The sequence below is a fragment of the Anabrus simplex genome, chromosome 1 (genome assembly GCF_040414725.1).
Source record: "Anabrus simplex isolate iqAnaSimp1 chromosome 1, ASM4041472v1, whole genome shotgun sequence".
Classification (NCBI taxonomy): domain Eukaryota; kingdom Metazoa; phylum Arthropoda; class Insecta; order Orthoptera; family Tettigoniidae; genus Anabrus; species Anabrus simplex.
In genome coordinates, this window is record NC_090265.1 from 302,173,602 (window position 1) to 302,188,385 (window position 14,784).

The following is a 14,784-nucleotide window of genomic DNA, read 5'->3' on the forward strand; positions in this document are numbered from 1 at the left end:
CTGCGGAACTAGCAAGAAATAAAGATGTTAAACGGCCATTACCTCGCTGAAGAACTGCCGCCTGATGAAAGAGGCGCCTCCCGCCTCCTGCTTCACACACACACTTAGTTAGATGTTGATCAAATGGCCAAGAGACGTGAAAATCCGCAGTTTATAAACCTTCGGGGAAAATTCAAGACCTTTCATGAATAATCAAGCCACACCCTCTCACATTATTGGTTACCTTAAAGTTACACATAAAATCAAAGAAGAAGCCTGTGATAGGCCGAAAATTAATTACAGAAATTAGGGACTGGCTAAATTCAAAACTGGCGGAAGGAAAAGGTCAATGTTGCCAACCCAAAAAAGGAATGAACATAATTTAGTTAGAAAAAACTTAAGAATACAAAACTTATTTAAATCAAAGTGCATCCACTTCGCACGAGGGTGCATGATCATAGTTTTGTAGTGACATCTGTTGCAGAAGGTCCAAACTTCTTGATAAATGGTAAACAAAACACGTAGAATTTCATACAGTACATGAAACTTCAAAATAACAAAATTTCATTAGATTTCTGTTGTGACATCTTCTGAGTAACGGTTTAAGTAGATGTAATTTCAAGTTCACTGTTCCTCCAGAAGAGGAATTTTTTTGGGCGCATGATTTAAATGTGCGGCTTAGAGGTGTACCTCCCGGTAAAATTATTATTAGTAGTAGTAGTAGTAGTAGTAGTAGTAGTAGTAGTAGTAGTAGTAGTATTTAGTTTGTTTCGACCCACAGAGGATCACATAAAGCAAATTATGATTTGCTGTTGTTATTTTTCTTATGCTTCCATAACTCCTTCATCAAGTCGCTATGTTTAGCCGTTGCCTACGAGATGCATAAGGCCGGGAAATACAGCACACTACCCTCGGCCTCGAGATACTTCCGACAAGCGCAGCTAGAGTTCTCTTTACTGAGCTGTCTCTCCCGCTCATTGCATTTCCAGAACGAAAAACCTATAAAAATTCATAAAAACTAGCAATTTCAGAAGACACCAAACAGATGTGAGATAAAAAAAGTAGACCAGGAGCCGTTGTATAACTTACTTTCTACAACGTATTCCTTACACTTGCTCAAACAAAATAAGTAATTCACGAAAGAAGCAGAGAAGTATATTCGTGAGTCTGTCATTTCTTCCCGTTTTCTCTAATTCTGTCTCAGTGTGCCGATAAATTGATCGAGATTGCGGTCATAAATAACTTTAGGTTTTATCACCAACTTATAAATTATCTGCTATCCTACCTTTCCTCCACACATCTGATGTTGCGAGATTCGTATTGAAGCCCCTGTTTGGAGAACCATTGAATATTCTATATAATTTTTTCAGCATCTTCCGATGTGGTACAGTTAGACAGTGCAAGAATCTCAAATCTGTAGCCGGTAGGTGCTTTCCTATGCCAGAGGACGCAAATTTTTAGTGTCGTTTCTCCGTATTTCACTTTTTCTTCCCGAAATATTCAGTTTGTTCTAACAAAATAAAGCTCCTAAATGATCATTTGTACCATTATTATTTATATTTGATTTACTTTTTGGTCAAGTTCAGATACCTTAAATCATTTTTTCTGATTTCATTGCCGTATCCTACTTCTCAATATAAAGACTGTTTTCCGTAATCTGGCATTCGAAATCTCATCAATATATATTTAGATTTAACAGAGATACTCGTAGTCATTCCTTAACATAGAAACGTGACTTGTAGGTACTTCTTTTTTGTTTGTGGGTAATGTAGATCAGTTACATTCTGAAGATATGGTATGTTCATCGTTGTAAAAAATCAGAAATTTGACTAAATTTTGATGGCAAAACATCATTTCTTTGAGCTTGAGCCTTCCTGCATATGACACTTTTCTGTTGTGAACAGAATACAGTATACACTAAGAACAGAAGGAACTTCGTTGGGAAGAATTCGCTTGATTGATACGATTACACTACAATCTGATGTATTAAAATGCAAGCTACATACTCGTGCCTCGAAATAGCTTGCCTCCATTTCTGTCTTAAACCGCACTCCGAAGGAAAATTATGGAACGTCACATTTTCTTGCTTTTTAGCGGTATCCGAAGTATAGAGATACGGTACACAACAGTCCACCATGCTTTCAAACCTCACGGACACTAGCCGACAAAAACAATTCGCACAATAAATTGCATAAAAACAACACAACATCACAATGTTAAAGTCCGCCAAGAGCAGAAGAGAAACCTGACATCTAGCGGATTTGTTCGACGCTCATCAGTCCATTTTCCCCTAGATCTGCTGGGCTTATCTTCCGAAACAATTTCCCAAGTGTAGATCTTATGTCTGAAAGTTTTGTGAACTTCGATATCTGTAGGTGTGATGTTGACGTTATTGAGATCAGTTTGGACTTGTTTGATCCAAACCGTTGTAGTCTTTAATGTTTACATCAATATTTTCTCTATTAGTCGGTTGTCATCTAGCCTCACAATGTGTCCATAAAAGTTCAATTGCCGTTTGCGGAAATCTGTTTCATTATTTGTGTATTTTTCTGTGATTTTGTGCGATTGTAGACGATATCCTTCATCTGTAAGTTTTGCACCAAGGATTTTTCGGATGTTTTTCCCTTCAGCTTTCCTGATATTTTCGAGATCCCCTTTACAATTGAGTTTTATGGTCTTGCTGGCATAGATTGTTTCAGGTTTGACGACCGTCGTGTAATGTCGAATATTTATGTTAATGGTCATGCATTTTTTGTTGTAGATATTCGCAGTATTCCCATATGCTTTCCGCATTTTGAGTTCACGTATTTTTGTGTTATTATTTCTGTACCTGTAGGTTCAATGATTTCACCTCAACCTTTCAAATGATTAACCTTGTTTATTGTGCCGTAATTTGTTACCAACGTTTGTGGTTCAATGTGTTCTCTAGCCATGAATGCAGTCTTTGTGAAGGAGATTTGTAAACCAACTTTCCCAGCACATTCTTTGAGGAGTTCAATCTGGTGAATTACCGTCTGCTCATCTCCGGAGAGGGCCGAAGACCTTCGATGTTAGGCCCCTTTAAACAAGCAAGCAAGCATCTCCGGAGAGGATCGCAAAATCATCAGCAAAAGCTAAGACTTCCGTCTTGTTTCTTGAAGGTCAATTTTTGCTGTACGTAACCTTAAATTCTGTTCGAGAAAGTTTTATAAAACCTCGACTGTTGTGATTTCTGAAGTCATCCTCGATTGAATGAAGTTGGTTAGTTATATAATTACGTTTAGTTGTCCTGATAGTGTTGTTTGCCTGTTTGTGGACGTCGAGAAAGTGTTGTAGGTTTTCTGGAGATTTGTGGCTATTATATTTTTGAAATGCGATTCGGCAATCAATTATAACTTGATCACAGTTGGAATCCCACCAGGGGTATTTTGCTTTCTTTTTTAGTGGAATCAGTCCTTTAGCTTTTCTGATAATTTTGCTGCAGAAGTCCGTCCAATTTTTCACTGGTTCTTTATCCCATTCTTCCGCGAATTTGTTTCTGCAATTTTGAATGCGTCAAAGTTTGGGATGTAGTGGTTTTTTTTTTATGAATTCTGTTCAGCGAAAATTTAATTTTGATTATTGTAAGGTAATGATTCGAATCAATGTTTGCTCCTCGTCGGACTTGAACGTCATGGATGGTTCTGTAATGGGCACGGGAGACGGCAACATGATAAATCTGATATTCACCGAGGGGATGAATGGGAGATCGCCAAGTTTTCAGTTTGTGTGCAGGTTTCCCGAAATGGGTAGATATAACTTTGAGCTTAAATTGATGACAAGTGTCTGCCAATCTTGTGCCGTTGGTGTTTGTATTTTGGTGCGTGGAATTATTGCCGATGATTTTCCGATAGTCTTTTTCTTTGGCAAGTTGAGCATTAAAATCTCCCATCAGGATGTTCACGTTATCTCGATGCATGTTATTAATAATTTCATCTAGTTTTCCAAAATATTTCAACATTTTCAAGATTTTTCTTTTCGTCGATGTTATAGGTGCGTGAGCATTGACAAGTGTGTATTTCTTGTTTGCGCACTGGATGTGTATGATCATAATTAGATCATTAACGGGTGTGACTTCTTTGCCAGAGTTAATGATGGATTTATGGACAAGAAAAGCCATTCCGAAAATTAATGTACCTTTCACGACTCTCTGTAATGTTTTGCTCTTGAAAATGCAGTAATTTCCATAGTCCATAGTTTCGTTGTCGGTCATCCTAGTTACTTGAATAGCGAGATTGGGAATTTTTTGTCTGTCAATTTCTTGTGTGAGATTGTGTAATTTTTCTGTTTGTATTACGGTACTGATGTTTAGAGTTCCGATAAATGTTTCTGTTTGTATGGAAGGTGACCAGAGATCTCCGACACTCTCAGCTGTGCTTGACTGGACTGCCCAGAATCCGAAAGTCCAGTTGCCGTCTGTTGGCGGGTGGATTGTGTACCACCTGGGGTAGAATTGTATTTGTTTGCACAGTTCATGTTTGCTTGCACTTGATTGGTTTGGGCTGGTGACTGCCAGGACCACATGGGACCAGGGGTTGTTGAGGCCTTTGGAACATGGTATTTCCAGCAGAGCTCACTGAGGTGGTGGTGGTAATTATTGTTTTAAGAGGAAGTACAACTAGGCAACCATACTCTATATGACACTAATCAGAGGGAAAAATGGAAGGGATCCGACACTTTGAAAAATGAAGATATCGGCCAAAGGAAGGCAAGGCCCACGAAGGGCGTGAAAATGACTCCCTAGCCCTCGCAAACCTAATAGCGTCGGGGTCGGAAAAGAACAAGAGTTGACCAAGAGAGGTCGGATAGGATAGATGAAAGTGAGGAGCCTGGCACAAGTAAGTGGAAGCAATGCCAGGACACAGCTTAGGGCCCCGTGGTCACCAACCCACGCTCCATAGTTCAGAGCCCCAGGGCCCCTTTTAGTCGCGTCTTACGACAGGCAGGGGATACCGTGGATGTTATTCTACCGCCTCCACCCACAGGGAGTAAATGAGCTCACTGAGCTAATAGACGCTGACCATTAGCCGCTAGATACCAGTACAGACGCTAATGGATTTAAGTTGCATCAAATTTAGTTCTTCCACCTTCTTTGCCGTTGGGAATTATTTTCCTCTTCCACTATTTTAGCTGTTGACTATCCTTGCACTTCCCTCCAAAATGATCAGCTCACCGACCTGGTTTCCCGCTGGGATTGATTACCCAACCTTCCACTAGATTGCTCGGCTTAACAGGGGCATCTCTTGTAGGTTACATGGAGTTGAATAATAATAATAATAATAATATACGAAGAAAATGCTCGATAGAACTTCCACTAAAATGCAAATTTTGGTCTTGATCCACTTCAATAAATTTGACAGAACATTGACCATATGAATGTGGATGAAAGCATAATAAAATCACTACGTCCATTATAATGGCACCATTATTACCATTATTGTTAACATTACTCCCTTAATGGGGAGCTACTTATCATACTCGGCCACGATGAATATAATTGTGTTTATATATTTATTTATTTATTTATTTTTATGCGTGTTAACTGGTTAAGACTGGTAAGTGTCACGTGAAAAATGTACAGAATGCTAGTGATAACAGGTTATTACAAGTCGATATAAACATACTCCATAAATGGGTACTCGATAACAAAATGAAAATAAAATTCTCATAAGAATGGGAAAGAAACATAGGCAAGAGAACTTCAGCATTGTCTTGGATCTGACGCTCTGGTTGAGAGTGACTCATTCATGTACCTAGGATTCCACGTTAAGAGAGATCTAAAACGGGACACCCACGTAGGAAGTGTAATTTCTGAAGCGTGCAAGTCCTTGTACTTCGTGATGAGGGTGCTGGAGGGCAGCAGTTCCCAGGAGAAGGCGCAGGGCTATATATCGTTCATTAGGCCAGTCCTGGAATATGGAGCAGTCGTATTGGATCCACACCAAACAGTACTCATTAAGGAACTTGAGATGGTACACTGAAAGGCTGCAAGATTCGTGCATAATGACTTCAATCCTAGAAGTAGTGCGACAAGTATGATAGAAAAACTGGTGTGGGAGACACTGGGGAATATAAGGAAACGAACACGGTTATGTGCCATGTATAATGCTTACACGAATTAGTCACCTTGGGAAGAGTTGAACAGTTTACTAGAAAAGCCCTGTTACATAAGTAGGACAGATTATCCGAATAAAGTAAAAGGTAGATCGCAAAAAACTAACCATGGTAAATATTCGTTGTCATAGAACCTTTTCCAAAAAATGTGAGATGCTTCAAGAATGGACTAAAGCATTCTGTAAATTGTGTGCAAATTTCTATGTGATGGTGTCACTGTAAATTATAGTATTAAGGCATTTTAATTATTTAAGGTGTGTGTGAATTTTTATATGCACGTGCTGTAACTATAATGCTAAGATAATAGTTAGTAATTGGGCCACTCAATCTACTTCAAACCACAGTGTAAAATTTTGAAATATTTAAGATACGTGTTAATTTGTATAATATGTTGTAATGTTAAGTTAGCAGTAACCTCAACCTGTAGTATTGTAAGCCGTAGTGCTTAGCATGGGAAATACTTAAGTTGAACGTGAATTTGTAGGTATAAGTTGCTGCTGGATTTAAATGTTAAACTAGTAGTATTTCTTGTAACATTTTCTTTTCAGGGAACTGATTGTTGCACTCTTGTTGTTGATGTCATTGTAAGTCATAGTGTAAAATTTTGGAATACTTAAGGCCCGTTTGAATTTGCATGTGCCTGTGTTGTAATGTTAAGCTAGTAGTAAGCTGAACCGATAGTATTGTAAGTAAGCCGTAGTGTGAAACCCTGGAAATAATTTTGTGTGTGAATTTGCATATGATGATGCTGGATTTGGAATATTAAACTAGTAGTATCCCTTGTAATATTTTCTTTCCGTGGAATTGCTTGTTGTACTCTTGGTGTAGTTGTTGTTTTTGTCGTTGTTGGGTAATTATGTTTTAACCTTACTTTATTATCACACTACTGTAAGGGATCATTGCCACCGAGATATTCTCCAATTGCGATGTATTTGTTAATAATAATAATAATAATAATAATAATAATAATAATAATAATAATAATAAAGATGTTTTGCTGCGCACGTTATTGGAAAGAGAGCAGTTAAGATACTTTTGTCCACCATTGTTGGGGCTGAATACCAAGGAGTTAGATCCCTTAATAATAATAATAATAATAATAAAGATGTTTTGCTGCGCACGTTATTGGAAAGAGAGCAGTTAAGATACTTTTGTCCACCATTGTTGGGGCTGAATACCAAGGAGTTAGATCCCTTAATAATAATAATAATAATAATAATAATAATAATAATAATAATAATAATAATAATAATAATAATAATAATACTTGTCATCACCTTAATCATTATTTCCACTATAGATTGCCAAACACTCGCCCTTACCTTTACTCAAACAATTCAATTTTATGCAACGATTGTCAGCACTTTGATTAACGAAAACGACCTCTTAGTATTAAGAATTTCAGTTTTATTTTTCCACCTTATGCGATCACGGTCGTGTTAAAACTACAGCACAATGTAGAGTAATATATGTGGCGGGAGCGGTAGCAGAAATATATTTACATACGAAGCTAGCTCGTCGGTGAAATGCGCCTACTGTAATGTTTATAAACGCTCCACTGCTTGCATACTTGTTTGCGGTGGAGAGCGTGTTTACTGAATGCAATACCATGTTTCAGACTGTCGAGAGGGTATGGAGAGGTTTGGAAATACTCAGAGAAGGTCACACATGTTTCGGAACGACATTTCGTTTTTATGCCAAACGGTTAGTTTACAGTGCCATATTATTCATTCAGCACATATTTAAATGGCAAGACTGTGGAACAAATAACAGTATCTTTGAGAAAGTCGCTATCACGAGATTGACGCAGAGTTTATCAGACGTCACCTTCGATGACCGGCCACGTTACCTGCATGGCAAGTGATGCATTTTCAATCGAACGATGAACAGTATAATCATGGAGTACATAATGAAAAAATGCCAAATTGATTTTGGCTTCTGAGAGGATGTAACGTCCGATCTACCAATATAGTGATGTATTGTCCATGAGTGTTCAGTATTAGCCTGGAACTGAGCGAGCGCAACATATCGTACTCCCTACACGTATCCGCTGAGAAGGCGGATTGTGATTTTTGCAAGAGTTTCCGAATGTTTCCGATGAATAACGAATTAACGTACATAACGAGCGCTCGAGCGATCTTTGTTGGTTGAATGCTCCTCTCGTCGTTGAAGAAAACTGGCGCTCAGACCAGTAGGCCTAGCCAAGGTCAGTCTAGGAAGGTCCTGTCGCTCTACCACAACCCTTTGCGGTGGCGGTCATATTGAGCCTTAAGCATCGTTATGGTCTGGGTGAGGCCGATATGATAATGTGAAATATATTTGCACTTTTAAGGCAAATGAGGTAGGTACTGCGCTACACCAAATTGTCAGAATAAGTCACCTGGCAGGATTAGAGTGTTTCACTTTCCCGGATCAGTGGATTCGGTACAAAATTACAGGCGTTATTAATGGCAATCCACTTGTTCGAGGTAAGTAAGATATTAATTCAAATTATTCCTGAAGAATTATATGTTTATATGAACGATTTTTGTATTTGTGGGTTCCATTATATATATTTTCTTCTGGTATCGCTTTGGTGAATCGCAGTTTGAACGCAAGAGAGCAGATGGTCAGAAACACTCAAGTGAAATTCCGTCCCATGTTGTTAATCCACCCAAGTTTTAAACTGTTCTAGGAAAGCTTCGAACCTTTCTTCTTAAAGAAGCAAGCATAAGCAACTGTATAGTAATACGTAGAACAGTCATTAAGTTCTGAGACTGACCGCATGATGGCACTGTGGTAAGGTACCATGTCAGTTAGTGTTACGAGCTCCCGATCTCAACATTTTTCTTACCTTAAGCATACTTCTCCGCTCCGTTCTGCTACACATTATACTGCTCTGCCTGCTTGCTAGTCTGCCTCACTACTGCTTGCGCTGTCGCTTCTCCCCACGCCACCACCTGACGTCACCTGTCTCCAGCATTTTCTAGACTTGCCTTCCCTGGCGTATATATACTCGCCGCTTTTCTTCGACCAGCGATCAGGTGTGCTTCGTGTTTTGTAATAGGCAGTGGGAGCTCCTGCATTCCGCACGGCTGGACCGTGTGCTGTTAACCTTCTTCTTCTTCCTCTTCAGACCGGGTGAGCAGACTAGTATTTTACATTATGTTTTCAATACATGCTTTTTCCTTGCCTTGAGAGGCTTTACTACTATTTGATTCTGAACTCTAGTCCCTTCAGGACTCAACGTCTGAATACAATTATGGTGCACAAATTTTCGTTCTGAGACTTCTTCTCCGAGTGTGTAAAAGGGGAGTGATGGACTGCCAACCTTATCAGTGACTTTGAACTTTGCGTGTGGTGTAATCAACGTCATTATTTCCAACTGGGACTTGCAGCCTGATCCCTACTTATATTTTCATCCTCCTTGTTTCGCTTCCTAACATATTTTTCTCTTTCTCGTGTTTTCCCTTGTCCTTCCCCCCTTTTCTTACTTTCTACCTTTTATTATGAAGATTTTAAAACTAATTACTGTGAAATTGTGGTCTGCGAATCGAATAGTGTATTTTCTCTGGTCTTTGAAATGTTCTGTCATCTTTCTTATTTGAAGCAAGCCTGGTTGACCTTGGGGGGATTAGACATTGTTTTTACTTGCACTTATATTAATTTCCGGAATGTTCCATTCGATTTGTGAAAGACTGAGTATGCCTTTTCAAAGTTTTGGTACTTTAGTGTGAATGACACCAATTTATGTAAAAACCTGTCCAAATCTAGTCCTTGGAAACTTAACTGGATAACCACTATTATAACTTATTTCACTACCTTTGTAAGCCAAAGATATCTATTTTTTCTCGTTGTTGTATAATGCTTCTTGTTTCCATTCTGTTGTCGTTACAATATATCTGTTATTCAAACCTGTTATTTTGGGAGTTCTCATTTTTTTATTCCCTCTCATTATACTACGTGTACCTACTACGGAAATCCTCTGGGAAAATAGGGCCCAAAATTATTTGTACGCTACTCAGTTGAGGTCTTGCTATCTTACCTTTACTGCTCATGATTGTTCGGCCTCGATAATTCGACGCCCCAAATATCTTATACCATGCTTCCCTGCGCTCTGCTTGTTGTGTGGCACTATTAACACGCTTTAGTGTATGTCACTCGTTCCCTTTTTTTTGTAGGAATAGCTATTTGTTTCCGACTTAATAAACACACACCGGATCGCCACATTAGTCTCTCGTCCCTGCAAGAGGAAGTTGAGTGCATGCAATGGAAGCAGACGTACGGTCGTTGTTTTGACGGTGAATTGAATGCGCCCGTCGGACCATGACATGTCACCGTTTGAGCAACGGGCAAACATCTCGTTCTGCCAGACATTAGGCAAAACCGCTGCCAAAACGTTTGAAATGATGCAGCAGATTTACGGTGAGGATGCACTGAGTAACAGTGTTGTGTTTAGGTGGCACGAACGTTTTGTGCAAGGACGGGATAGTTCGAACGGAACGCAAGATCCAAAAAGTTGCAACGTTGGTGCGTGACCTCATCAGTAGTCTTGACAATGATCCGACGTTTCACAACCGGATAATAACTGGAAACGAAACATGGTGTTTCCTATCAGCGGTGCTTTCACCAGCTATACCAACGTTGGAAAACGTGCATGACGGCCAACAGCGACTATTTTGAGAATGCATGTGGTACTGTTTAAGTGGTTAACGGCCAACAGCGACTATTTTGAGGATGGATGTGGTTCTGTGTAGGTGCACGCCGTGCAATGCGGCATCGTGTGCAACAAACGGAGTCATATGGTCGCCTATCATCCAGGCGTCAAGTCTCAGAATGACTGTACTAGGTATTATTCGTGTTTTGTTTTTCGAGTTAACTATGCAAAGCAGATCGTTTAGGAAAAAATACAGTAAGGAGTCTGGCACAAGTAGACTAAGTGACTAAGTGAAAAAGAAAGAAGCCAGAACTCAGCTAAGGGCCCCGTAGTCGCCAACCCACAATTCGAAATTAAGAGACCCTGCGCACCTTTTAGTCATCTCTTACGACAGGTAGGGGATTACGTGGGTATGAGTATACCACCCCCACCCACAGGGGATAAAGATTACGAAAATGTATACAAACAAGTTATCTACCGCAAGTGTTATACCACCCCAATAAAGGTGAGACGTGATTCGAATGATAAGTGTAGCCTAATATTCACATAATGCCTGTAATGTCGTAATTTTGTATTACGCATTATTATTATTATTATTATTATTATTATTATTATTATTATTATTATTATTATTATTGCATTATTTATTTTAGCTCTCATCAACAAAATTAGGAATTTTGGAGACACTAAGTTGCCGGAACTGTCTACCTAAGGACTTCCTTTACCTCCAGGTAAACCTACTGATACGATGCTGGCACATTTCACCACCTTCACTTCTTACACCATCGGACTGAGACGGGATCGAACTTGCCAACTTGGGCTTAGAAGGCCAACATTTTACCGCCCGAGCCACATGAGCTTAAGTGTGTACAAGAGACTTCCCTGTGATTGTATTGCATGATACAAATCAAGCTATCCATATTAAAAAGATGAAGTGTATACCATGTTAATTAGAAGTTTATATAATGCCTTCAGAAATATCGGTTCAAATTCTCCAACAGTCGCTTAACAGTGCTAGTAATTGATTAGAACATTATGCGATCCTTTTCTATAGTACAATTTTCTGCAAAGCGATGTTATTCACATATCTAGAGACAGGCAAGGAGGTTGTACGACTTTATTTCTAAGTTCCCCAGTAATTCTATATACTGTATATATACAATCTCTATTCTGCCTGACATGAACAGCAATATTGAGAAAACGACAACGTTTCTGCAGCTGGAATTGACACCAGATATTGTGTTATCTCTCCTTTACAAAAAATGCAATAAATCTCTCACAATCACGAATTGTGTACGTTTAAAAGAAAGTTATGTTTCATCATCATCATCTGTTTACCTTCCAGGTTCGGTTTTTCCCTCGGACTTAGCGAGGGATCCCACCTCTACCGCCGCAAGGGCAGTGTCCTGGAGCTTCAGACACTTGGTCGGGGGATACAACTGGGGAGTATGACCAGTACCTCGCCCAGGCGGCCTCACCTGCTATGCTGAACAGGGGCCTTGTGAAGGGATGGGAAGATTGGAAGGGATAGGCAAGGAGGAGGGAAGGAAGCGCCCGTGGCCTTAAGTTAGGTACCATCCCGGCATTCGTCTGGAGGAGAAGTGGGAAACCACGGAAAACCACTTCCAGGATGGCTGAGGTGGGAATCGAACCCACCTCTACTCAGTTGACCTCCCGAAGCTGAGTGGACCCCGTCCCAGCCCTCGTACCACTTTTCAAATTTCGTGGCAGAGCCGGGAATCGAACCCGGACCTCCGGGGGTGGCAGCTAATCACGCTAAAGTTATGTTTCTTTGAGTGAAAACATTGTGCCATACTCGCCATGTTGACGTGCACATCGTCATCTATCAGCATGAGGTCGAACTATGTCCATCCACAATTTATTTTACCCTAGCTGATGTACCCGTGCTTCGCTACGGGATTCTCAGAAAGACTTATTTTGAGGCTTTCTTAACTGAAGTCAACATAGGTCATTACAAAAACGTAGTAGGAATGTATCGATTAAAAGCAATGTTAGTATATAAAATACTCGATCAAATGAAAAACTGCACATTTTCTCACTTTTAACGAACAGTACTACGGTGCCGATCTAACAGTCCAAAGTTCCAGAGCGGGCCACAGGTCGCACACAACCGTGAATACTCCTCTCCCATTATTCCGTTAAATATGCCCAGTGCTCAGTCTAATCCGTTCCTCAAAGTAGGTATTGAATAGCTCGAATGCTATGATGAACCAGTGTGCTACGTACCAGTAGTATCAGAAAATGTATGAACCAGAGGAATGGCATGTTAAAGAAGAGAGTTATCTAACTCCCCAGCTACTTCCCGCCAATATTCAGGCAGGCTGTTACACTAATTGATACGACCGGGCGGGTTGGCTGTGAGCTTGTGAGCTTGCATCAGGGAGATAGTGGATTCGAACCCCACTGTCGGCAGCCTTGAAGATGGTATTCCGTGCCTTCCCATTTTCACATCAGGCGAATGCTTGGGCTGTACCTTACTTAAGGTCAAGGCCGCTTCCTTTACACTCCTAGCCCTTTCCTATCCCACCCTCGCCATAAGACCTATCTGTTTCGGTGTGACGTAAAACATATTAAAAAACTATACTCGGTACGCAGCAGCAAACCCATCTATCGGAGATGATCGGTAACAGAAGACACAATGCACATCACTACAAACAATGGTCAATGTAATGTTACTGTTGACCAATTTGATGAGCTTCCTATACCGGTATTGTAGGCCTTCACATTTAGTTTTCTTTCGACTCTGTGATATTAGGGCTCTCTTAAAATTGTTTATAACGTATACTGCAGTTCGTTATTCTCCGATTTTACATGCCGATGTTCGTTAAATTCTCCCATTTCCTCGTGACTCGGCGCTGATATGGACGTAGTAACAAAAATACAAGTTCTTGAATATACAAGGGTTGGGGCAAAAGTCATGGCAACTATTTTTTTCTTGAAGATACCAGTCCGGTTGGAAAAAGTGACAAATACATACGAAAGGACAAGGTGTTAACTACATGTGTGGACAATGAATAGCACTGAAATATCGTAACACACTAATTTATTATGTTAGTATACAGGGCAATATGACCTCCCCGGTGCAAACGAATGACAACAAAATACATATAAAGTTGACATGACAAACCTGGGCCTAAAGACCCTCAAAGTAGTCCCCTGTTACTGACACCACACGCTGCCAACGATGTGGGGGCGCTGAATACCATCAGCCGCAGTATTTGCCGCACCATGTGTGAATCGGGTCACCTGTTAGCGCACAGCATTAGGAATGTCCTCTCGTGTCGCAAACCGCCTACCACGTAGTAGTGTCGTGCAAAACACGCTCCATGTTCGGTTCATATTTGGCGAGTATGGCTATGGCCGAGCCTCGCTTCTCACAGGCGAAGCGAGCCATGTTCGTTCGACCTTGACTTTTCATACTCGCTCCTTCACGCGCTATCTCAGGCACAGGTAGAAGTGCTCGCTTCCCCTCGTTCTTGTTCAGCCGTACTCTGCTGTTTGTCTCGCGCACCTTTATCTATCGAAACATTCGCTTTTGCCTCAATGGTGGACTTATGACTCAGCATGTAACTGTCAATAATTAAACTCGTATTTTTAGACTGTGATTCTACAATATACAGAACTCAGGCGGCTTCGTATATACAGTGCATATCAGTCTTGTTTTTACACCCCGCTTAGCAGATATAATGTCTTTATAATTTTTAAATAGTACATAACCAATGCACGAGACTATGATAAGTTATTTCACAATGTGTTGAGAACTTGATGTTAGCGATCAAAAGTGTCGGTACACTATTTTAAAAGAATAGGAGTGAAATAATTTGGGTAGTAGCCTATTTGCTTGCAACAGTCTTGTTTGTACACGTTCACTGCCTCGTATTCGCTCGGGAAAAGTGCTAGTTAGCTGGCGTGTATAGTTTCGCAGTTAGAGCACTAGGCCCTATGTTACATAATGGGTAAAAGAACGGAGTTAAGTGACGAACTAAAAAAAATGTAATTGTATCTCTCGAACTGCA